Consider the following 25,233-nt stretch of genomic DNA (forward strand, 5'->3'; position numbering starts at 1 on the left):
GGAATGGTAACTTGGCTTAGAAACCTCGAAGTTAATAACTGTGGAAGTGCTTAATGAACACTAAGTTGCGATGTGGCTCTGTCCCAGTGTGGGGATGTAATGCCAATAAGAAGAAGAAGAAGACTATCACTAATCACTACAACTGTGTTAAACTGGGTCTATTCCCTGTTGATCCGGTGATTAAATTCACTTCTATGAGCCTCTATTTTTGATCATTAATAGACGTTCCTAAGCTACGTTGCTCAAATGGTTCCACCACTGTTAAGAAATGATCCAAATAGTTATTGTTTTCACAACCATCACTATCATAATTACTATTGTCACTGTCATCGAAAATATCTTATTTCGAGCATAATTTTTCATAAGGACGTATGTAACAAAAGTAAACAAAACGAGGTTTTTAATGCAACATGACAATCACACGCGACTTTATATAATACACATCGATTTTACTGATGTTAGATCTTAAAATTCTCCAATTTAATCTTTTTGCGAATCGACGTATGTAGATACGTCTGTTATATACGTCGCTTTAACATATGGGAACTAAGAGCGACCTATGTACCAAAAAAAGCAAAACAAAACAAAACTGCAGTTGCGTCAATCATGCACTATGGAAAACCGACCAATGTACAGCGACGTATGTACAGCATACCGGTGTATGTATAATTTTATCGTTTTTCACAGGGAATTTGAATTAACTGAGCTATGACGTGAAGCACGCTTATTAAGTGCCATGTATTGATGCATGCCAGCGGAAAAAAATATTGAAAAGAGATTTAGTTTTTAAACAATTTTAGAAAATGTTTTGCCAACTTTCTGCAAAGGATTTCTCGAATCCTCATAATTGTTACATACGTCGTTATGAAAAATTTTGCTTGATATGGTTGCTTCAAAACCAAACTTTTACAGAAGGCCTGGAGACCCATAGTGACCCATAGATGATGTCTCTGTGTGTGTATTAGAGTGGGGCGTCATGGTCATTTTTTCAAATCAATGGTTTTTCAAAGCCATTCTGGGTCCTGAACAACTGTGCAGAATTTGTGACCGATTGGTTGCTTCCTCGCTTTCCGCATCGCGTTTGAAGTTTGTATGGAAATTAGTATGGGAGAACGTATATTTTTGCATTTCTACTACTAGAGGCTTCAGTTCATTGTGAACCAAGTGGCACATTACGTTAAAGTATTACCCAAAGGATGTCGAAAAACTTTGCTGAAGAAGGCACGTTGCTGGAACGTCCACGATAAAAGTTATAACGCTTCGAAGATTGAGTGTTCAAACCATATGCAAAAAATCATTTATTCTGCCAGCACTGTCGAACTACCTGGAGCAATAATTTAACTGAGTGTTATTTCAAAATTATTGATTTAATAGGACTTTGGAACTAATGGGAGATATTCGGAATGATTTCACAAAGTAAAAAATCCGACTAGAAGGAAAATGGGTTTTTCCCTCTGACAATTCTCGGGTACTTTTTCAAAACGGCGTATGTCGCAAATTGTAAACAAACCCGTTTTTAACAGCATATGGCATCAAATTCATCTAAAAATGTGTATATCTTCAAAGCTACATGAAAATGTGTTTTTAAAAATGTAAATCATTTTTTTTGCAAAACGGTGTAACATCATTGTTGAAAATATTGCACATACACCGCTTAGCAGAAAATGTACTTTAAAAAGTTTTTTCGAACAACTAAATAGTTTAAAACGTGCGTCTGCTTGTACTTTTTCATCACTGATTTCAAAATTAAGCTTGTTGCTTGTATATTCTGATTTTCGTTGATAAAAATATTTTACGTTGTTTTTCTGCAGCAAATGTTATTACGTCGTGTTGTAAGTGTTGCAATTTTTTTGTCGCATGTGCGTGAAACGTTTCAACTTGACGCAACATTTCGACGTATCAACAATGCAGCGTACGGAGCAGCGTAACATTTCGACGAAAGTAGCATGACCTCGGTCATGCTGACGTATCAAAACGACGTATGTGATTTATCTGTTGCAGAACGTTGTAACATATTTTTTTATCAAAATAACTGAAATGTTCACACGCAGTGCATATTTCAGGGTCAGTGACGATGAACCTTTTCATAATGTATCGTTGAGGTGTATTCAATTGCAATAAAAATGATTAGTTTCTAAATAGGAATAAAAATAAAATCTGAAAACTTCGAAGCTCATTTTCTCAGCTTGATCAAAATGTTACATACGCCGATTTGAAAAAGTTCCCGAGAATTACAGGTTGTCCCGTAGTGCTGGCAGAAACATTGATTTCTTGCATATGGTTTTAACAATCAATTTTCGAAACGTAATAACATTTTTTGTAGACCTTCCAGCTGCGTACCTTCTTCGGCAAAGTATTTCGGCATCTTCCAGGCTATATGCTAACGTATTGAGTCACGTGATTGATGATAAATTGAAGCCACTAAGAGCGAAAATGTTAAAAAGTACATTTTCCCATACTATTTTGCATGTAAATTTCAAACGGGATGCGGCATGCGAGGTCGCAACCAATCGAGCCCATATTTTGCACAGTTGATTGGGGTCCTAAAACGATTCAGAAAAACCTTGATCTCACTTGATCGGACGAAGTTTGCGATTTTCCATACAACTGCGCCCCACTCTAGTGTGTATGTATGTGTGTGCGTGCGCCAAAAGTGCGAAAAGTTTAGCTCACTGTTTTGGTACTTATCCTCAACCGATTTACTTGCAACAAGTTCGGGATCCTGTCGTATTGTTTTCTACAGAAAATTTGGAAGATCGGACTATGGGCACAAAAATTATGGCTGTGGTAGACATCCATTTATAACAGTCTATTATACCAACTAAGACAAACCCCCTATTAGATGCTAATACTACTAACACTGACACACACGGGAGTAACACATCCAACGCACGATCGAAGACAGCACTTCTAGAGCGAGTAGTCTTCTCGCAACATCGATGCTTACTAGACTACCGTTATCACCTCGACTATCACAATGGCCAAAATACTTTATGTTATAAAAAAGTGCGTAAAAAAGTTTAGCTCATTTTTAATGCACTTACCCTCAATCGATTTACTCACAACAAATTGCATTGGACGCGGAATCCTATTCTATTATTCTCTATTGAAAATTGTCCAGCTTGGACTATTACCTTAGAAATTATGGCCAAAATACTTTTTGCCTTTCTTGTGCTACAAAGTTGTACCGAAAGGCTATAATTTATCTCCGAAAAATAAATATCGGATGCTTCCACATTGATACACTTCCCTCCCTCTTCATACGGGAGTTTGGCAGAAGGACGGTCACGAGATTTATATCATAACAAATATTGCTCTCCGCTCGCTTGATGGGAATGACAATATCGTTTTCTTTTTGTGTAGTCAGAGCTTCAGTTTAACAAACATCCAAAAGTGATATCCTTAAAATATATGACTGGGTAAAATAAAACAGGAGTATGTACATCAAAAAGATTGGAAAAAGAAAAAAAATGTCGAAATTCTTATTAGCATATTGTAGATCAAGTTGAAAACCGAACCGCACCCCCCTGGCGTCTTATACTATCACAAGGGGTTTGACAATAAGGCAATCCATAAGACAGTTGCAAACAGCTGACGATTTTTGTTTACCTTGATTTTTTGACAGATTCTGACCGGACTGACAGAACAATTCAAAGGAAATTGTTAAGCGCGGTTCACACCAGAAGTGAGTTCCGTTCAACTGCATACACATTTTGTTTTGATTTCGATTGTCAGTCCCATCGCTGAATGTCCTCATGGATAGCCTAATAGCCACCATGTCCACGGACGGTAGCTCATTACCGTCCGTTGTTATTGTACGAAAATAAACAACATGTGTTTTGTTTACTACTTGTATTGGTTAAATCTGAAAATTGTTTTCAAAATAATTTGCAAAAATAGTTACATCTTTGACCATGGGAATTATGTTATTTAATGATAAAATATAATAAACATACGAATTGGAGTGAATCGACAGGTGAAATCGAACGCTACACGAAATCATATTTCGTAACTTGTTCTCCCGCTCCGAATCAAACAAAAGATATTATTATTGTTTATACTGTGGTGAGCATCACAGTTGAAATGGTCCGGGGATACAAATCGAACAACATTCATTACTGAAATTGAAATGAAATAAATGGTGTGCGGAAAGATGTTTTAGGATTATATTTAAATGCCCATAATAGCTGGTAATATTTTCGATCAAATTGAAAATGTCTAGCCAACAATATTGTGGATAAAATCTAGTTGCTTGTACTTTTCAAAATGTATGCTGGACATATTCATGAAGATGTTCGCTACGCTGAGAAGCATCTCTTGCCACGGGGTTGCCGAACCGAGATCTCGAGATTTCAACTGGATCTACAATATCTTTGCTTGAAATAATCCGATTTTCATAGAACGGACAAAGAAGTTTTTTTTTTACTCCTAACTACTAGCTCATCTACTTTCAAGCAAACACATTTTACGAAGGTCGAGAAAGGCACCATCACCGCTAGGTGGATTAATCTGTTTTTTTTTACCAACATATCGTAAGTTTCGAGTGGAAGAAAGATTTTCAGTTATAATTCGTTGAAAAAAAGACGACAAAGATATACTTTTTCCCATTGGTAATAATAAGGTACCAGTCAAAACGATTAATGCAAGAGATGGCGTTTTTTCAGTGGTAGTAAAATCGAAATTTCATCACTATAAAACTACTAATCAGTGCAAACTAAGTGCAGGAGATAATCTTTTCACCTCATACTTCATTCCTTATCACTACTTTCTTCTAAAACACTTCCATTTTCCATAAATTTGCGAAATACCTTATTTTTCCATACATTTTATCGATTTCCAACTACCATGCTTCCATGAGCTCATGGTGAAAATTGTGAAAATCTCAAAACCAAGGGCCTCATAAGCCTGTCACTGGCGAACAAAGCTCGTGTACTCTGCATCGAAGCTTAGAACCGGTGTTAGGGCGCAATCGTCAATGCGAACATTTTTATATTCGGTTAGTCACTGCGAATAAATTCTTTTTCGAGTCCTTATAATCAAGCAGGTATCTCAAGCATACCATATCGTTATATTGCTGCATGAGTGAGTGTTTAATTTTGATAAAATATTGAAAACAAAAGTGTGCAGAAACATTGCCTCGCCATAACAAAAAGGTGGTAGAGAATTAACACTGTTGTTTACAGTTTAGAACCAAATCCAGATGTCGCACATGTTGGGGTAGGGATTCAGTGCTCCGCCTTCTCCCCCTGCTCAAAACATAGAGTAGTGGGTTTAACAAAACAATAGAGGTAATAAACTATAAAGGACGATTCAATACCAAATTTTCAAAACGACTTATCTGCTTTTGTAAACAAAGATTCAAACGTTGATTTAACGAATCTAATATCACTCCCACGCAAATCAACACCATCAATACGTAGGTGAAGGCTTTGACTACCTGTTGATGGTGTTGGTTTGCGTGGGAGTGCTATCAGATACGTTAAATCAATGTTTGAATCTTTGTTTACATAGGCAGATAAGTCGTTTTGAAAATTTGGTATTGGATTGTCGCTGCGGTTCCCTTTGTTGTCATCCCCAAACATGTTGGGTACCTATCTGTCAAAACGTACTGATTTTTCCTTCGTTGACATTTAGTGCCCTATCCTCGTCAGCAAAATATGTTTCGCCAGTGACGACAGCGACAATCGTCCTCTATAGTTTATTACCTCTATTAACAACACAGATAGAAACGCCGGTATCGCCACTCAGTGACGAGTACCGTAAACATGGTGCACGGAAGGTTGTTGTCTACACTTTTTACGGCTGCTGCACCCTGGAAGTAAATGTCATCGAAGTAAACAGTCGGTCCCTTATTATTTTGAATCTCATGTGTTAGATTATGGCGTGTTTAGCGTGTAAAATGCTTCGCCTTTTTTGACTAAAGACTAAATACTTTAGATTTTAAAAGAAATTGCTTGGACTCTTCGCTAAAAAATTTAACGTGCCTTGTTTTGATTTGTTTTACGTAAAACCTAATTTTTAAAATTTATTTATTTTTTTTTTTTTGTTGCCTTTTCTCCCGCTTGCAAGGTGGCAAATAACATTACGTGTGCATTACTCCATTTGATGCTGGGTACCTTGCGTGAATGCGGCGTGCACGCAGCGTAAAAAACCGCTACGTGGGCATCGGCCCTAAGTTTTGCACTTTCAAAAAAAAATTTCTTGGATTGACCTTTATTTGTATAAAATAGTGGCCCTAAAAATCGATTTTTATTCCAATGACTAACAGAAACGAAACCAAATAATCTTGTCAGAAAATTTCACTATCCGACGATGACAGCCAAATCGATGAAGAAGCCAGTACCTCTTCTTGGATAAATAGTTTTAGCACCGACAAACCGACGTGCCTTTCCATATCGGCATCAACATTTCAAAAGGGCGTAACTGCTTTTGTAAACAAGAGCTTCTCACGCCGCTGGTGGGTTAATTTGAGCCCACCGGCGCAATTCAATACCACTGAAGGAAGCATCGAATCCTCTTCTTTCATTTAATGGTGCTGGATTGCGTGGGTAAGCACAAATTAGCCCACACGCTTAAAATCAATAACACAGAGATGTGTTTGCATCACACAAAACGGACTTAATGTGGAACATCCCCTAGATGAGCGACAGTTACACAGGCACAAAAATGCCTCGTACGGTCGTGATAACGGTCCTTTTCAACATGTAAACGTTTGTACAGATTCCTTGTTTCATGAGGAACCAAATACTGTTGAAAATATTGAAATCCAAGCTTCAATAAAACCACACGAGCTATTTTTGTGGCTGTGTAACTATCGCTCATCTGGGGGATGTTCCGCATTAGGTCCGTTTTGTGTGATGCAAACACATCTCTGTGTTATTGATTTTAAGCGTGCACCAGAGACGTGAGAAGCTCTTGTTTACAAAAGCAGTTACGCCCTTTTGAAATGTTGATGCCGATATACAGTTCTTCAAAATTCGTGGCAATTTATTCCACCAACTCCATCTGTGCGATGATTTACACAACAGCTCTCACCAGGGATTGAATCCTCAAGAGAAAGAGCAAGTCTCTCACGGATCATCTCTGTATACATATACGATATGTAGCATACCGCGAGAAACTTTTTTCGCAAGCTGTCATGATAGAGAACTGATTCGGGATGTTATACCCCATGATAAATTTCTTTTAGAAAGCTCCAAATGTGGGGAGCACTGGCTCTGATGATGCATTTCAACTTGTTCTACACAGCTGTGCAGTAACCAACACGAAAGGAGCGAAAACAAAGCGAGAATCACCATTTTTCTGTGGGGGCTGTCTATCTGATTATGTTTTTTCCAAGGACGGAAATCATCGTTTTACTATCAGTTGCATCGATGCTCAGTAGGCAGCTTCGTCATAGATTCGTGTTTGTTTTGATCAGACGCTCGGCGATGCAGACACGAACATCTCGCAGCATGCTGTCAAACTTCCATACCAAATTTACCGCCCGATCTTCAATAGCCGATTGATAATCGAGCGCAAAAAATGAATATCTACCGGGGCTGAAATGAATATTTTGAATTGTGGTTAATTTGCACCGATAAATGAGGATTATTTTACTTTATATACTAAACAGATGTATATATTTTAAGAATTTGACTTCAAAATATTGAATCCATGCACCGCAGTATGAAATGATATTCATATTTTGAGATTTCAAATTGAATATCAATGGTCCAAGCTGAAGATTCATTTTGACACCGCACAAAACAACGCTGACACCGGAGTCGATGCTTGCTGCTGTTCGTGCACATGCCGTCCTATTCATTCGCACATTCAAATTCGGGAAGGACTAGCAACTTGATTGTGTGTTGGATGTCAGCTGTTTGAGTGTAGTTGAACTGACTTTTTCTGTCCCTGGTTTTTTCGCACTTGTATACAAGTTTGATAAATTTGTTATCATGGCTTGTTATGATTCGGAACAGTTTTTGCCTCTCTTTTATCGTTGTTCGTTATCTATTGAGAGCGATTTCTACAAACCCTGGCTCTCACATGTGTGTGGGCAAACTAGAGCATGCACACTTCGATGAATTTTATCAGCTATCGAATAATATTGAATATAAACAATCTGAGAATGTTTATCAAAAAGATCAATGTTTTCATGCTAGAATTATTTTTTAAAGCTAAAAAGCTTTCTCTATAGTGATGGTGTAGGATTTTTAGGGTCTGTCTCATTTGGAGAATTAAACCTAAAAGTGACAGTTCGAAAATTAGAAAATCACCCAGTCATAAGAATAATGATTCGATATCATCTGTCAAAAGTAATTTAGCAGGGTTATTCGATAATTATTGAAATATCACTTTTAAGTTTAATTTCAGTTTATTTCGCCAAATGAGACAGACCCTTACTGTCGATTATAGCATTTTGAAGAGATTTCTTATCTATATCTTATTTATTTTAATTAACATCGCTGTGTAGATTACTCAAAGCGTGCATATGATGTTTACATCGAACAGCTGGTCGATTCTCGCACATTTTTCATTTTCCCCCATTCTTGACTTCTTTTGTTAAGGCTGTGAACCGTTTCACCGATTCGTTTAACTTTTAGTAAAAATTTGACAGTTCGATGGTTATTTCGCCGTGGTTAAAAATAACCCTGCTCCGGAGCATGGTTAGATTTGACAATTCTTTAGTTAAACTTTGTCGGTATCTCAGCAAAATGTTGAACTTTTACCGAGTTTCGCACAGCCGTGCCCCAGCAAACATGTTTTTTTCCGAGATTTCTGTCAAAGTTGCTGAAAATCAGCAAATAATTTGCCGAAAATCAGCTAACAAACGTCATTTTTGCCGGGATATCAGTTTTTATTTTGCTGGGCAGACGGCTGTGCGGATTTTTGCCGAGCTGCAGAATTCAAAACTGAGTGTGTGGGAAAATAAACATCTAAGGGTCTGTCTCATTTGGAGAATTAAACTTAAAAGTGACAGTTCGAAAATTAGCAAATAACCCATTAATAAGAATGGCTGGTGCTGCCCAGCAATTCCAATAAGACATCGATGCAAAATGATTCGATATCTGTCAAAAGTAATCTTGCTCTGCGAGCAGGGTTATTTGATAATTATTGAAATGTCACTTTTAAGTTTAATTTCAGTTTAATTATCCAAATGAGACAGAGCCTAAGTGTCAAATTTTAACTAAAAGTTAAACGAATCGCTAGAATGGTTCACAGCCTAAATGATCGCTTATGTCAGCAGTGACAGAACGAGTTACTACACTGCAAGTAAAACGGCGTTCAATTTTTTTGCCAATTTTGGAATTAGACAGGCCCGTCGGTTTGTCGGTGGTTTTAGTCCTGAAATTAATTCCACCACGTACCTGTCCACCGCGGGCGAAAACCAAACGTTGCAAATAAGTATTAGCGTTTGGTTTCACGCCATTTCTCAAAGTCCTCAAAAATTTCCGAAATAAAGAAGAAATAAGCAGAATCAGAAGTGGCGTGAAACCATACGCAAATATATTTATTTGCAACCGCAATGAAAGCGTACGTGTAAGGATTGTGATGTCCCCCAATGAAAGCCAGTCGAGTGGCTTCAGCGGCCGATAAGTCATGTTAATTCCACGGTTAGAGACTCAAAGTCCATCCAACTGTCTACGTAGTCCTGCGTCACCGATTGGGCTGCACCTTTGAGTTTTTTCACATTTGGGTGGGAATTTTTCCGTCCAGAATGGCACTCAATTCGAAAAATCTAAGATTCGTCGCAAAAAATTGAAATTAAAAAAAAAACGCTCAACGAAAAAACATGACATACCGTCTCAAACCACCCATAGGTCGTATGGCCTTCTTCTTGGCATTACATTCCCCGCTGAGACATTGCCGCCTCGAAGCTTAGCTGTCATTGAACACTTCGACATTTGTTAACTGCAAGGTTTCTAAGCCGAGTTACCATTTCCACATTATTTGTATATTATGAGGCTAACACGATAATAGTATAACCAGAGAAGTCGCGAAAATTTCCTTAACCGGACCGGGAATCCAACCAAGCCACCTTCAGCATGATCTTCTTTTGTAGTCGCGCATCTTACCGCACGGCTAAGGAAAGCCACCGTATGGAAATTACGCTTTATAAATTGGTCAAATTGCAATACATATTATCAACAATAATAAAAGGTCCAAGTTATTCTTTTTTAACTTTTTGCAATCGGTAGTGTGAAAATAGTGACTTTAGTGACCATTTTCCGAAAAATAGTGACTTTTGGATGCAAATAGTAGCTTTTTAGTGATTAGACTCAAAATAGTGACCAAATCACTAGAAAGTGACATGCTACCAGTGCTGCCTTCAAGATTCTATCAAACAGTTTAGGAAAAAGCGGTCGGAATAAACTTTACAAAAGTGAACTTTTGATAAAAAGCTATAGTGGTTAAATATCAATCGACAGAGCTCGGCGAATTAAGGCGCTATCTGTTATGTGTGTATGTGTGTATGTTTACAATTTACTGTAGGCACACTTTTTAGTATGTACTCAGCATTGGCCAAATTACTCGCAATGGATACCATTTGACGAGGAATCAACTGCCACATTGTTTGCTATTGAAATTGACCAGATCGAACTATGGGCTCGAAAGTTATGGTCAAAATACTATTTTTATGCACAAAACACTAAAAACTCTTTTTTTTATAACTTTTGGCACGACAAAGTCACCAACACTTCCAGGTGTTAAAAATGTTGTGGAAACTCATATGTGAATATGTACATTATGTGGAAGATATTGATTTAGAAAATGTATTGGAGGTAACCACTTTCCCTTCGATGGGACTCGAACCCATGACCCTACAGCACGCTTGCGTGCTCTTGCCTACGCAATGCGGTCGGGTCTGAGCTTGACGACCGACTGGCAAATGAAGATGCTGATTGTGATATTCACATTAAAATCTAATATGGTCCGCGAATTAATTATAATTTATTTCGGTTTATTTAGCACTACTTTCAGTACACCGGAGTTTAAACCTGTGTCCACGATCCGAACTGTTTTTCAAAACTAAGACTCTCCTCGTTCAAGGCCTACTCTATTTCTAATTCACCACATCTTCCTTTTTCCCATAGGTCACGGTTGGCCAACAACATAGTCTTGTTGCCAGGGCGGTCGGTATGTTTGACGAGAGGGGCGTGTTCTCGTTTCTAATCCTTGGACGGGTGAAGGACTCGTGATGTCCTCCGTGGCAATCGGTGGCGATTCTTCGTTACAGATTGTATTAGTTGGTTTTTCGGCTCCTGGTTCTTCAAGCGCTGTGTCCGTGACTACGACGTTTTCTACTTGAGGAATTTTCTTAAGATGAGATGTGTTCCTTTCAAATGTACCGCCTGAAATGGGATCGAAGATTTTTGCTCGACTTCCCCTTCTCTCAACAACCACATATTCTGTTCTTCCAAATTTTGGTGTGAGTTTTCCCGCAGTCACTAGATTCTGTAGTAAAACGCGATCTCCTACTTGTAGTTCTGATGGTTTAGCATGCCGCTTCTGGTCTTCTCTTTCTTTTCCCCAGTACTTTAGAGTTGTATCTCGGTCGTGAGATTCGGAACCCACATGTGGTGTGTTTTCGATATCACTTATCGATGGAATCTTGGAGCGGATCAGCCGATTTTGCAACAACGCAGAGGGAGCCTTACCTGTGACGGAATGTGCGGTGGTGTTGTACATCATTAGGTATTGGAGTAAATCGGTTTTCCATTCTCGATTCATAGAATGGCTTATCTTGAGACGTTTCAGGAGGGAACTGTTCTGCCTTTCGACTTCGCCATTGGCCTGTGGCCAGTATGGGGCGGTATGGTTTAGCTTTATATTTCTTGACTGACAATAGTTATCGAATTCTGTGCTGATGAACTGGCGGCCATTATCTAGGGTGATAGTCCGTGGATATCCTAGCCGGACGAAAATGGGTTCGATTCGCTTAATAGTTTCTTCGGACGTGATTTTCCTCATGACGCATACCTCCTTGTACCGGCTGTAGTAGTCGACAATTACTAGGAGATACTCATTTGATGGTAGGGGTCCTAAAAAATCCATTGCTACGTCTACCCAAGGTTCTGTTGGCATTATTCGGCGGCGCATCGGTTCGGGTGCTGTTGGTCTACCTACTAGGCGGCATCCTTCGCAGTTTCGTACTGTCGATCTTGCATCTCCATCAATTCCTGGCCACCAGACTCTGTCACGAAGGCGCGATATCATTAGTGTCTCACCTGGATGGCCTTCGTGAGCGAGTTGTAACATCCTTGCGCGTAGACATTGTGGAATAACGATCCTACATCCGCGGATTCAATAGCCTTCAAGAAGAGTGAGATCGTTCTGGAATGGTACATATCTCTTCGCATTGCTTCTCACAGCTTCGCTCGTCCAATCTGAGGACAACAAGGCCTCCTTGACCAGCAATAACTCAGGATCGGTGTCGAGTGCTTTCTTGATTTCCGATACATCAACTGCTGCTGAGTCAGTGATTGCGTTGATGTAGATTTGGTCGTCGCATTGGTCTATATTTTCACAATTGGCTGTTGTGGATAGCCGTGATAGCGGGTCTGCTATGTTTTGCTTCCCAGGTTTGTATATTACTTTGAACCTGAACGGTTGCAACCTTAGGGCCTGTGACGCCGGTGACTTACGGATTTTTCGGATGTAGAAAACATACACTGTAGAACTGTGGTCTAGAACTAACTTTATTACTAATGCTAAGCCGTATATATAAATGAATGTACAATATATTCTACCTGATTTTGACTCATTATCTTTTGGGTCCCTTTTTTATTATCTCTACTTTGTTATCGCCGCCACTATCGGTGCGTCACTATTTTGTTACAATTTATGGGTCTCTTTCTTGGTCCTTCGTAGAAGATTAGTTTATGACATAATTGTCTCGGGTAGCAGAGAATTATCAACTATGCGCATATTGCAACTAACAATATGCCATGCGGTGCGCTGAATAGCTTAACGAAAATGACAACTTGAGTTTGAAATGCAAATTGATTGATTCGCGTTCGTTACATTCCGGACCCCGTAAATCTACTAGATTTACAATAATAACTGTCGATAAGCGATTTATTACTTATTATGAAATGATATTGATATTGTCTTTTTACTTAGGACTAGACATTTGTGTTGATTTTTGGATACACATTTCCTCTATACAGGTTCATTTCTGTTTCTTCTGTTTCATTGTTTGGTTGTTGATTCTCTTCTGAACATCTATTATTTTCCATTTTGTTTACTGTCTCCCTTCTAATGTTTTTATGCGACAAAAATTAGTTAATGAGTCCCAGAATGATGCTATTAGTTTCCAACTGAAACCATAGATGTCATATAATATCTGGCTATGTATGATTGTATCAACAATAAATTTTAAACCTCGAGCGAATAGGTAAATACCGATGAATGTTGACGTAGTGTTTCCCAACCATGTGCTCCAAGACAACACTTTGTTCCAGTACTTATGTATTGCACCATCAATTATTTTCTCAGATAATAAAGCATCAAATCTAAAGCCTTGAGTATTAGGATTTTGTCCAGCTAAAATTTTATAAACTACAGAAGATGCTACACGTCTTTCGCCTTGTTCATATATCATGTTCCTCATTTTGATTCGGGATTAAATCTGGTGAATCTAGTTTCTTCGGTTCTGAAAGTGGAATTGTGTCATGCCTTCCTTGAAAGTTTTGAGTTTGTTGAAATAAATCATCATTTGTTTCTAAAGATGGCTTTGGCTTTTGAATTTTCCGAACATCTAAAACTGCCACTTTGACGGCTGGCCTTTTATAAATACCTTTAGATGTTTTAATTTCAGCAGATCTTACTTGTCCATCTTTAGCCATTCTAACACTGATTACTCGACCTTTCAACCATGTTCCAGGAGGTGCCTTATCATCAGTTATTACAACAATATCGTCAACTTTAATAGGTTCAATTTGATTAGTCCATTTATTTCGTTTCAACAACAATGGAAGGTACTCTTTCGTCCACCGATCCCAAAAATATTTCCCATAGTTTTGAACCTTTTTCCAATGATGTTTTTCTAAGTGAATTGCTGTTGGATCATAAGGTGGTACATATTCTCCAGCACGACCAATTAGAATATGAAATGGTGTCATTATTTCGTCGTCGATATCTTCTACTGGTATGTGTGTTAAAGGACGAGAGTTTAAAATAAATTCTACTTGGATCAGAGCAGATCTTAAAATTGCTGGTCGTGGTAAACGACTACCATACTGCTTCAGCATTTTGTATAGTGATAACTTTATGATTCTAATAAGCCTCTCCCATACTCCGCCAAAATGCGATGCCGCGGGAGGATTGAATGTCCATTTTAAGGCTAATGCTGCCGCATCACCGTTTCTCATTCTTTTATCAATATTCACAATTAGTTCTTTTAATTCATTGTCAGCTCCAACAAAGTTCGTGCCATTATCGCTGTAAAGGTGCTTAACTTTTCCTCTTCTGTTTTGAAAATTACGCAAACAGACAATAAAAGAATCTGTATCTAACTTCTCAGCCATTTCGATGTGAACTGCTCTACTAGACATACATGTAAAAATCACACCCCAACGTTTTTCTCTTGATCGTTTTACTGCAACTTCAAATGGACCAAAGTAATCCACTCCAGTATGCGTAAATGGATACAAGAAAGATTCGGTCCGATAATCTGGTAAGGGTGCCATCATGGGTGGTACTGGTTTTGCGTTAGCAATAATGCATTCTTGGCAATATTTCTTGACCTTTTTCAAAAGTGACCTTTGTTTAATAATCCAAAACTTTTGAAGAATAGCTGCAATTACGACATTGTCATTCTGATGCAAATACCGTTCATGATATGTCTTTACAATTAAAAAAGAAATATTATGTTCATATGGTAATATAATAGGCTTTCTTGCTGATTCGGGTATGCTTCTTGCGTGTTCCAAGTTCCTCTTCCTCTTGCTCTGAGTACTCCATGATTATCAAGCATTGGACTCAATTTTCGTAAGTTGCTGGATTTTTCTATTTCTTTACCTTCTTTCAGTAATGTTACTTCCTCCGCGAAACAATCCCATTGAGCTTTTTTGAATATCGCGTTTTCAACCAATTTTACATCATCATAATTAGTGCTACGATCAAAATCTGTTTTATTTTTAACCCAATCGGTAAACTTTTTTATTATTAGAGTTCGCTTAACTAAACGCCACCAGTCCGAAAATAATCGTCCTGAATAAAAGAGTAAGGATGTATTCTTTGATGAATGTTTACATAGTTTCTCAGCTCTTCATCAGTTTCCATACTTACTGTCCAGTTTGGCCAATAACTTTCTGATTTTCTTAAAATGATGGTCCATTGAGCCATAATGATGCTCCTTTTTAATTTTGTACCTTCATCAGCAGGGTTTAATGATGATTTTATATATCTCCATTGATCCATTGAAGTTGTTTCTAAGATTTCAGCAACTCGATGAGCTACGAATTGCTTATACCGCCTATGCTGACTATTAATCCATGCTAGGACAGTTTGGCTATCTGACCACATGACGCATTTTGAAATCGAAATTCTTAATTCTTTCCTTACGGTATTCAACAATCTTGTCCCTAATATTGCTGCTTGCAACTCTAAACGTGGTATAGATAACATTTTATTCGGTGAAACTCTTGCCTTTGCTGACACTATATTCACATCAGTGCCATTTTCAGTAACACTTTTCAGATACACAACGGCAGCAAAAGCATTTTCCGAAGCATCTCCGAACATATGCAATTCATAAAATAATGCATTTTCAAGGTCATACATCTTGGAATCTTAAAATGGGTGACAAGTTTAAGCATATCTATCCAAGAGTTCCAAAATTTGATAAACTATCTGGTAACTGGCTATCCCAATCAGAAGATTCTTTATGCCATTTTTGTAAAGAATTCTACCATGAATTGTGAAGTTCGAAATTAACCCTAATGGATCGTAAATACTCATTACAAACGAGAGAGTTTCTCTCTTTGTAATCAACCTTGTGAATTCAATCGATCAAGTTTTAATTGAAATTCGATCAAATCAGTTGATGTATTCCAATAGATACCCAATACTTTATCAGTTGGTATTTCTTTATTCTCGAACCATTTTATTTCTGAAACATGAAGTCTTTCTGAAGGAATAACGTTGGCAAGCTGTTGCGAATTTGTAATAAAACTTCTTAGATGAAATCCAGCATACTGTTGAATATTTATAACACCCTGAACAACTTCAGATGCTTCTTTAATTTCATCAAAGCTATCCAAATAATCATCAACATAAAAGTTATTTTCAGAAGCCTCAGAAGCCTTTGGAAAATCATCCTTAAAAAGCTGTGCATTATAATTTTTCACTGCTTGAGCACAAGCAGGAGAACACGTTGATCCAAAAATCATTGATTCCATCACATATACGCTCGGATCCCTATCGGCCTCACATTGTCTCCAAAGGTAACAGCGATTTTGAACTCTCTGAATCTTAGCAAAACACCGAACAAAGATTTTACTGTGTCAGGACCTGAAAGCAGTGCTGAGTTAAAAGATACTCCTTCTACTGCTGCAGCTGCATCAAAAACAATTCTTGATTTAGGTGGGACTTTGTTTTATTTGTCACAATAAAATGAGGTAAATAATAGGTGTTTGGATGTTCCTGTAGTAGCTCACGTGGGCTAAGCTTACAGGCATAACCCTTTTAACAAATCCTTCAAATGACTCAATTGCCCATTTTCTTAGCTCTGGTTTCCTAGCTAATGTCTTCTCCAACATTTCCAAACGTTTGAAAGCATTATTAAAACTTGGAGGAAACTCATACTTTCAGTTTTCCACAATAATCCTATTGAGTAATGTCCGTTTTCATATTTAATTGTATTTTTAATAATTGATTCAGCTCTTTCTACTTCTGCTGATTTTGGTAATTTATTAACGACGTTGACTCCAAAGTTTTCAGTAGAACAATAATTTTCAAAATTGCTCTCAAATCTGTACTTTCATGCTCTCTAATGCAAAAAGAATATGAAGGCTCACCTCTATATACCTTACCGAAAATCAACCATCCTAGTTTGGTACGCGCTGCCATCGGCGAGTTCTCGTCACTTACCCTTCTGTCGGTCGTCAACAACAAATGAGCGTGCTCCATGCCAATTAAAATCATGGGCTTGGCGTTGACGTATCCCTGAACTGGAACATCAGCTAAATAAGTGAACTCCTTCTTCATGTGTTTAATATCCAATGTTTGCGTTGGAAGTTCAATGTTCTCGATGGTCCTGACATCCTTCATTGAATAAGTTTTTTCTCCATGTCCGCGTATCCACAGCTGTACTCTTCGGCTAGGTGATTCCTTTGAAACGTTCTGCGTCCAGGTTAATTCCAGTGGGTCTGACCGTCCATGGAGCCCAAGTTTATCCGCTACCGATTGATCCAAAAGGCTTAATGACGAGCCGGGATCAAGGAAAGCGAATGTTTCCAAAGAGAGTTTTCCATTCTGCAACGTTACTGGTACTATTTGATAATATACCGTTGATTTCCGATTTCCATGATGATTATTGTTAGTTTTGTCCTTCTCCAGATTTTGATTTTCCTTGGGTTTCTCGACGGCTGATTTATGCAATAAACGATTGTGCATTCCCTTGCAACCGTCTATTTTGCATTCTCGCTTGCTTCTGCAAAACTTACTACCGTGTCCTTTGTTCAGGCAAGAAAAACACAGTTTCAATTGTTGAATTCGTTGTTGCCTTTGCTCAACATTGAGGTTTTTCAATATGTTGCACTTGAACGTTTGATGCTCATGCTTACAAACGTTGCACTGCATTTTGAAGGATCGTTATGAATATTGATTCTGGGCTTTTGTTCCTTTCTTGTAGGTGGTGCTAATCTCCGTAATGTCGTTGCGTGAGTTTGCAGCCACTTATTCAAATCATGGAGAGTTGGCTGACTGACATTTCTTTGAAGCGCTTCTGTCCATGTTATCTGCATACTAAATGGTAGCTTTGATACTATGTCAGTAATTAACCGATAATCATGAAGGAATTCTGGCTTGGCCAATGTTTCCATTGTCACAACCAAATCGTCCAATGCGTTAGCAATATCGATTGTATGGAGTTTGGGTTGATTCAATGTTTTTGTCAGCTCGTTCAATAATTGCTGATAAATAGCCTCCGGTCTCCCATAAATTTCTTCAAGCCGTTGCATTATTTTAGGAACATTAGCTGCCCTATCATCAAATTTGACACGCTCTTGGCAGCTTGGCCATACAGAGCTTCTTCCAATCTTGATAAATTTTCGAGATTGGTAAATCTACCTTCGGCAGATGTGTCATTAAAATGCTTTTTGAATTTCGGCCATTCACGAGCCTCTCCACTAAATTTTGGAAGCTTGATTAAGGCTTGCCTCGTCACATTTAAAGGACCTTCAGACTGACGTCTGTTTGCCACATCTTGTTGAATTTTCAGCGATTCATTTAGCTGGTTCGCTAAATCAAATTTCATTTTTACGTCCAATAATTTCGCTCGTTCGTTTTCCAGATATTCGCATTTTGCGCAAAGGAATCGCTCTTCTTTTGTCGGCGTATGCTTAAGTTGCACACAACTAAGGTGGAACCACCTATCACAATCGTCACAAGACACCATATTATCCTTGGTGTCAGCTTCCTTGCATAAACGGCAGTTTCGTTCTTATTTTCCACGAATTGGAACATAGCTTTTGATTTTGCCATCGCAAATGTTCACTTTACTATCACCTGGTTGTTTGCTGCTACTTTGCTTCTCTGTTTCCTTTTGCCGGATCTGCGCGTTCACTTCTGATGACAGCTTACAAAGGTATTTCCAACCTTTTTGTTAATTCACACACTGCAGTTTCACTATTTTCAAAATGTCCAATGTCCTAGTTTCACTTGAATTACCACTCTGGGTTTTAATATTCAACACACAAGGTATTTTAGACACGATTCGTGAATATCTATTTACAACTTTCGAATGTTTGCCACTATTGGCTCAAGATTTGTAACAGTTAAATTTTGTGACAATGCACAACACTCAGACTGCACTCCTGGCGACAGTATACCACGTTACAAAATCAATCACTCTAGCTATTTATTACGACAATTTTTTTTTTTATTTTGTCGGAGTCCTTTCCACTTATTCTAGTTGATCTCCGCGCGCCGGTATCACTGCACAATTTCAACACAACGTCGCGAGTACTTTCCTCTCTGGTAGTTCACCAAAATGTGACGCCGGTGACTTACGGATTTACGGATGTAGAAAACATACACTGTAGAACTGTGGTCTAGAACTAACTTTATTACTAATGCTAAGCCGTATATATAAATGAATGTACAATATATTCTACCTGATTTTGACTCATTATCTTTTGGGTCCCTTTCTTATTATCTCTACTTTGTTATCGCCGCCACTATCGGTGCGTCACTATTTTTGTTACAATTTATGGGTCTCTTTCTTGGTCCTTCGTAGAAGATTAGTTTATGACATAATTGTCTCGGGTAGCAGAGAATTATCAACTATGCGCATATTGCAACTAACAATATACCATGCGGTGCGCTGTATAGCTTAACGAAAATGACAACTTGAGTTTGAAATGCAAATTGATTGATTCGCGTTCGTTACAAGTGTTATATTTAATATCAGTCGGATTTAATTAAGTAGCTTGTTTTTTCTAATTTCAGTTAGAGATGTATATAATAAGTGATTAATTTGGTTACAGCATAGCTGGGCCTTTCGACGATAATATCGATTTATTGAATAATTTTTCCTCAATGTGGTCCACGTTGTCTTGTAACTGATCCAGCAGGAAATAATGAGCACTCCATTTTATAACTTATTTTTAACATAAACGTTGACTACGATAAAATTATGAGAAGTCTCTTCTAAAGTAACTCTCTAGTACAGGATGCTAGACTTGGATCAGCTAAATAGTATCTTCAAAACTATGTCGCATAGGACATTAATCTACGGAGCCAATGTTGAATACATTCAAATGAATTATAGATTGTTGTGAAAGGAGGTGTCTGTATCGATTATCTATTTTGACATTATTCAGTTACAACACAATAGGAGGCTAAGCACAATTGACTGACTATTAAAAGGCTCTTTATTCAATAAATTCAGTCGAATTATACCACACCTCCCTTAGCTTCTATCCACGACATGTAGCACGCACCCTGTCGGTCATTGAGGAAACCGAATAGGAGTATACGAACTTACAATTCAATTCCCATAATCTACACCACTTTCTTCATGTGTATTCAAATAGATTCCAACCCCCAGTTCGTAGACTCCTACCAGCACAGATTACAACTCTCCTAGAATATATCAATATTTGTGGAGAATTATAATCCAAAGCCCAGGGAACTACAAGGTTTCTAAGCCGAGTTACCATTTCCACATTATTTGTATATTATGAGGCTAACACGATAATGGTATAACCAGAAAAGTCGCGAAAATTTCCTTAACCGGACCGGGAATCCAACCAAGCCACCTTCAGCATGATCTTCTTTTGTAGTCGCGCATCTTACCGCACGGCTAAGGAAAGCCACCGTATGGAAATTACGCTTTATAAATTGGTCAAATTGCAATACATATTATCAACAATAATAAAAGGTACAAGTTATTCTTTTTTAACTTTTTGCAATCGGTAGTGTGAAAATAGTGACTTTAGTGACCATTTTCCGAAAAATAGTGACTTTTGGATGCAAATAGTAGCTTTTAAGTGATTAGACTCAAAATAGTGACCAAATCACTAGAAAGTGACATGCTACCAGTGCTGCCTTCAAGATTCTATCAAACAGTTTAGGAAAAAGCGGTCGGAATAAACTTTACAAAAGTGAACTTTTGATAAAAAGCTATAGTGGTTAAATATCAATCGACAGAGCTCGGCGAATTAAGGCGCTATCTGTTATGTGTGTATGTGTGTATGTTTACAATTTACTGTAGGCACACTTTTTAGTATGTACTCAGCATTGGCCAAATTACTCGCAATGGATACCATTTGACGAGGAATCAACTGCCACATTGTTTGCTATTGAAATTGACCAGATCGAACTATGGGCTCGAAAGTTATGGTCAAAATACTATTTTTATGCACAAAACACTAAAAACTCTTTTTTTTATAACTTTTGGCACGACAAAGTCACCAACACTTCCAGGTGTTAAAAATGTTGTGGAAACTCATATGTGAATATGTACATTATGTGGAAGATATTGATTTAGAAAATGTATTGGAGGTAACCACTTTCCCTTCGATGGGACTCGAACCCATGACCCTACAGCACGCTTGCGTGCTCTTGCCTACGCAATGCGGTCGGGTCTGAGCTTGACGACCGACTGGCAAATGAAGATGCTGATGAAGAATGTGTATAGCCGCCAGACATTCTAAATACTCACGCTCCTCTAATGTGGACGTGTACTATACACATGTGGAAGTATTGGCTTGAGAAATGGATTGCGAGTGATTTGACTATGCGTCCAATTTGGGAATCTCGAGCTCGTTCAGTAGCCGCTAGGTTGCGAAGGCCGACGGAGGTCCTTCGTAGCTTAGTTGGTTAAAGCACCAGTCTAGCGTACTGTAGGGTCATGGGTTCGAGTCCCATCGAAGGGAAAATGGTTACCTCCAATACATTTTCCAAATCAATATCTTCCACATAACTTACATATTCACATATGAGTTTTCATAACATTGTAAATCAACGTCCAAGTCGGGTGGTTTAATCCCCGGAAATAGGCAATTAACTTTGATTGAACTTCCAGGTGAATTTGTCAAGGTTTTCAATTAATTTTTTGATACTGTGTGCAAATTTACATCGAATTTTCAAATATTGTTATTAGTATTGTCAAAGCTGAACCATTTCACTTGAACTACGCTCTGCTACAATCTTATCATACATGCGTTTGAATAGCCCCTGATAAGTATTTCAAATGTCACTGCACTATCTCGCACGGCTGGTCAAAACATTTCATCCTAATAGGTTCCAAACTTCAAAGAGCAAGTTCATTGTGATACCGATCTTGCTCCTCAAATTTTGCCAAATTTACGTTTACTGTAGAATTCAATTTTTCACAAAGTTTATCAGAAAAATAAGAAATTAGCCAATGGTCAAAATATATCCTCTGTTTTATTATCATTCAGTAAACAATAGATAAAAATCATGCCACCGAGATCCCCGCTGACCCAAAAACAAAATTAATTTCCTAATCAATTTCCCAATCCCGGTGTACTTGAAGTCAACCAACATTGCCGAAGCTCCCTAAAAATAAACTTTTTGTCCTCACACACTCACTCCACGGGATTCGAAAGAGGAAAACATTTCTTCTACTAGGCTTTCGAGTTTTGACGGTGCATCGCCGAGGAACAAAAATATTTAAATTTTATGCAAAGGTCGTCGCCGTCCAACTCGACGAACACTCTCGCCATCATCGCACGTTTGTTAAAAAGTAAAAATAAATGATCGCCAATGTTATTTCCTCACGCCGCTACGGGCAGTTTGAATCCCTGACTATACTGCCCACAGCCCGTTGCACAAAACGGTTGGGGAAAGAATGTACATGGGAAGCAAAGAATAATACTCACTGAATACTTGTTCCACCGAACACCGACGGCGAATCCTCGCTGCTTTCGTTACCGCTACGCGTTTGTGAAGCTGCTGTTATGCCGCTCTATGTTCCTTCCTTCCGGTGGTGCCACTGGCAGGGCCCCCTTCTTTTCCTCTACCACAATACGCACTCTCACTTCACTCACACGCTCGCAGCAATGCAACAATGACGGACGGGCAGCCCACTTTCTTACAGGGGGAAAATCGATTTTCCCAATCCAAACCAAACCAAGGTGGTAGTCCGAAACTGATCCCGCTGATCTGGCTCTGCGGTCCGGTTCTATCAAACCAGTGTGGTCGTCGTCAATAAAAAAAAACACTCACTCGTTTAGCAGCGGCGCCAGGAGAAGGTTTTGGGGCGTAGTACTAGGGGGGCCTAAGTAGCGGAGAAAAACGGGAAGAATATTGACTACCGCGAAGCGCTATCGCGTACGAGCACGGATGCACGAAGGAGTAGTTGGGACAAATTTATGGTCGAAAATATTACATTGTGTCAAAACTACGTGATAACGACGTATAGGCCAAAGATTTAGGCAAACTAGCACGACGGACGGTCATGTATCGAAAGTCTTCATCTTCTGCTAGTGACGTTGATTCAAGGAGAGGCCTCGGGCTGAAAATCTCGCTAAGTGATTTTTTTCTTTGGGTCGAGGTTTGGACTCAGAATAGTCGAAACGAGAGTTTGTTTACGCTTGGATATTAAGTCCTAATCATATATTTTTAGAATTTCTTATTGACACATTTTAACTTCTCAAATTATCTTGGGTCAAGTTTGCGAAAGAAAACCATTATTGATGTGACCCTATATACAAATTTTGTCCGGTTTCAAAACACGCACAAAACAACGTACAAGGTCCAAAAGTCTCGTTAATAAAGACAATAATCTATCTATATATATAAAAATCAATCTATGTATGTATGTTCGCTAACTACTTCTGAACCACTTGGCCGAATTCAACCAAATTTGGTACACACGTTCTCTATCCTCAGGGGAAGTTGACAAAGGGGGTGGGAGGGTCATTTAGAAAAGGGGGAGGGGTTTTGTTTAGAAAACGAACAATTATGTGTAACTTGCATCTCCTAGGACCGATTTCAACCAAATTTTGTACACATATTCAATATAAGGAAACAATCATATGAGAGTGTAATCTTTGAAAGGGGGTCTGGAGGAGGGGTATTGTTCCGAAAACAGGTAATTCAGAGTAAATTCTGAACCCCTGCACCGATTTCAACCAAATTTGATACACACATTCTCTACCCTAAAGAAAAGATAACAAAGCGGGTGGGGCGGTCATTGTAAAAAAGGGAGGTATGGGGGAGGGTTGTCTTTATAAAACGAGCAATTCAGTGTAACTCCCAACCCCAGTACCCATATCAACCAAATTTTGTACACATATTCACTAAGAGTAGTCGATCATATGGAAGTGTAATTTGGGAAAGAGGGAGGGTCTGAGGGAGGGGTATTGTTCAGAAAACAAGCAATTCAGTGTATATTTTGAACCCCTGGACCGATTTCATCCAAATTTGGTACACACATTCTCTATCCTAAGAAGAAAATAACAAAGGATGATCATTGGGAAAAGGGAGGGTAAGGGGAAGGGTTGTATTTAGAAAAGAGCAATTCAGTGTAACACCTAACTCCCAGGACCGATTTCAACCAAATTTGGTGTACACATTTTCTATCCCAAGGAGAAGATAACAAAGGAGGTGGGAGGGTCATTGGGGAAAAATGGAAGTTATGGGGGAAGGGTTGTCTTTAAAAATGAGCAATTCAGTGTAACTCCCAGGATAAATTACAACCAGATTTGGTACACTTATTCTCTATTTTTGGAAGATGTTTATTGAAAAGGTAGAAGGGCCAAACAAATATATAAAATAGATTGATACAAAGGAACAATTCTATGAGCGGTAGATCTACCTCTGTGGGTTTTGTGCTACAGCATTGGACATTTTAATTGAATAATTTACTTTTCAGTCCCTAGCAAAGCCGGATACATATAGCTATTAGCTATCTATATATCTCGGATACTTATTCAGTGATGTGACGTATGTGATTTTGTAAACAAAAATTTAAACGTTGATTTCTGCAATCTGATAGCACTCCCACGCAAACCATCGCCACATACAGGTAGGGAGGTTTCGGCTACATGTTCGTTGTGTTGGTTTGCGTAGGAGTGCCATCATATTTGACAAATCGACGTATGCATCTTTGTTTACAAAATCACATACGTCCTTTGAATAAGTACCCGAGATATATAAAACTCAATGTTTGTATGTTTGTGCTAACTTCTAAACCCATTATTGTATTGTTTAGTTATCGATCAATTTAACCATTTATCGAAATTATGGTTTGCCCAGTGACAAGCAATGATTAATGTGTTTCCTTCTGGATGGTGAATGTGATCCCTTCTTTAAAAATAGACGTTTGCCCGGAATAAGGCATCGGTGGATGTTTTTCCTTCTTTAGAAATAAACGTTTGCCCGGAATATGGCGATTATGGGTTTGCTCCCTTCTTCAAAATCAGTCAATGTTTTCAAATGAAATCTGCCTTCTTCTGATCAAATGATGAAGTATCGATAAGAAAACGCAATTATCCTGTTGACCAATTGGTTTATTCATTTTCCGATTGTGAAAAAAAACTGCGAATC

At 38.4% G+C, this 25,233-nt stretch overlaps 1 protein-coding gene across 1 annotated transcript in view; it reads right to left on the reverse strand.

Annotated features, from left to right (window-relative positions):
- Nucleotides 1-25,233, reverse strand: part of LOC134207157 (3-hydroxyacyl-CoA dehydrogenase type-2) — a 37,136-nt gene that overhangs the window by 10,797 nt on the left and 1,106 nt on the right. The gene's annotated exons all lie outside the window — the stretch shown is intronic.

Source organism: Armigeres subalbatus, chromosome 1, assembly GCF_024139115.2.
Source record: "Armigeres subalbatus isolate Guangzhou_Male chromosome 1, GZ_Asu_2, whole genome shotgun sequence".
Lineage (NCBI taxonomy): Eukaryota > Metazoa > Arthropoda > Insecta > Diptera > Culicidae > Armigeres > Armigeres subalbatus.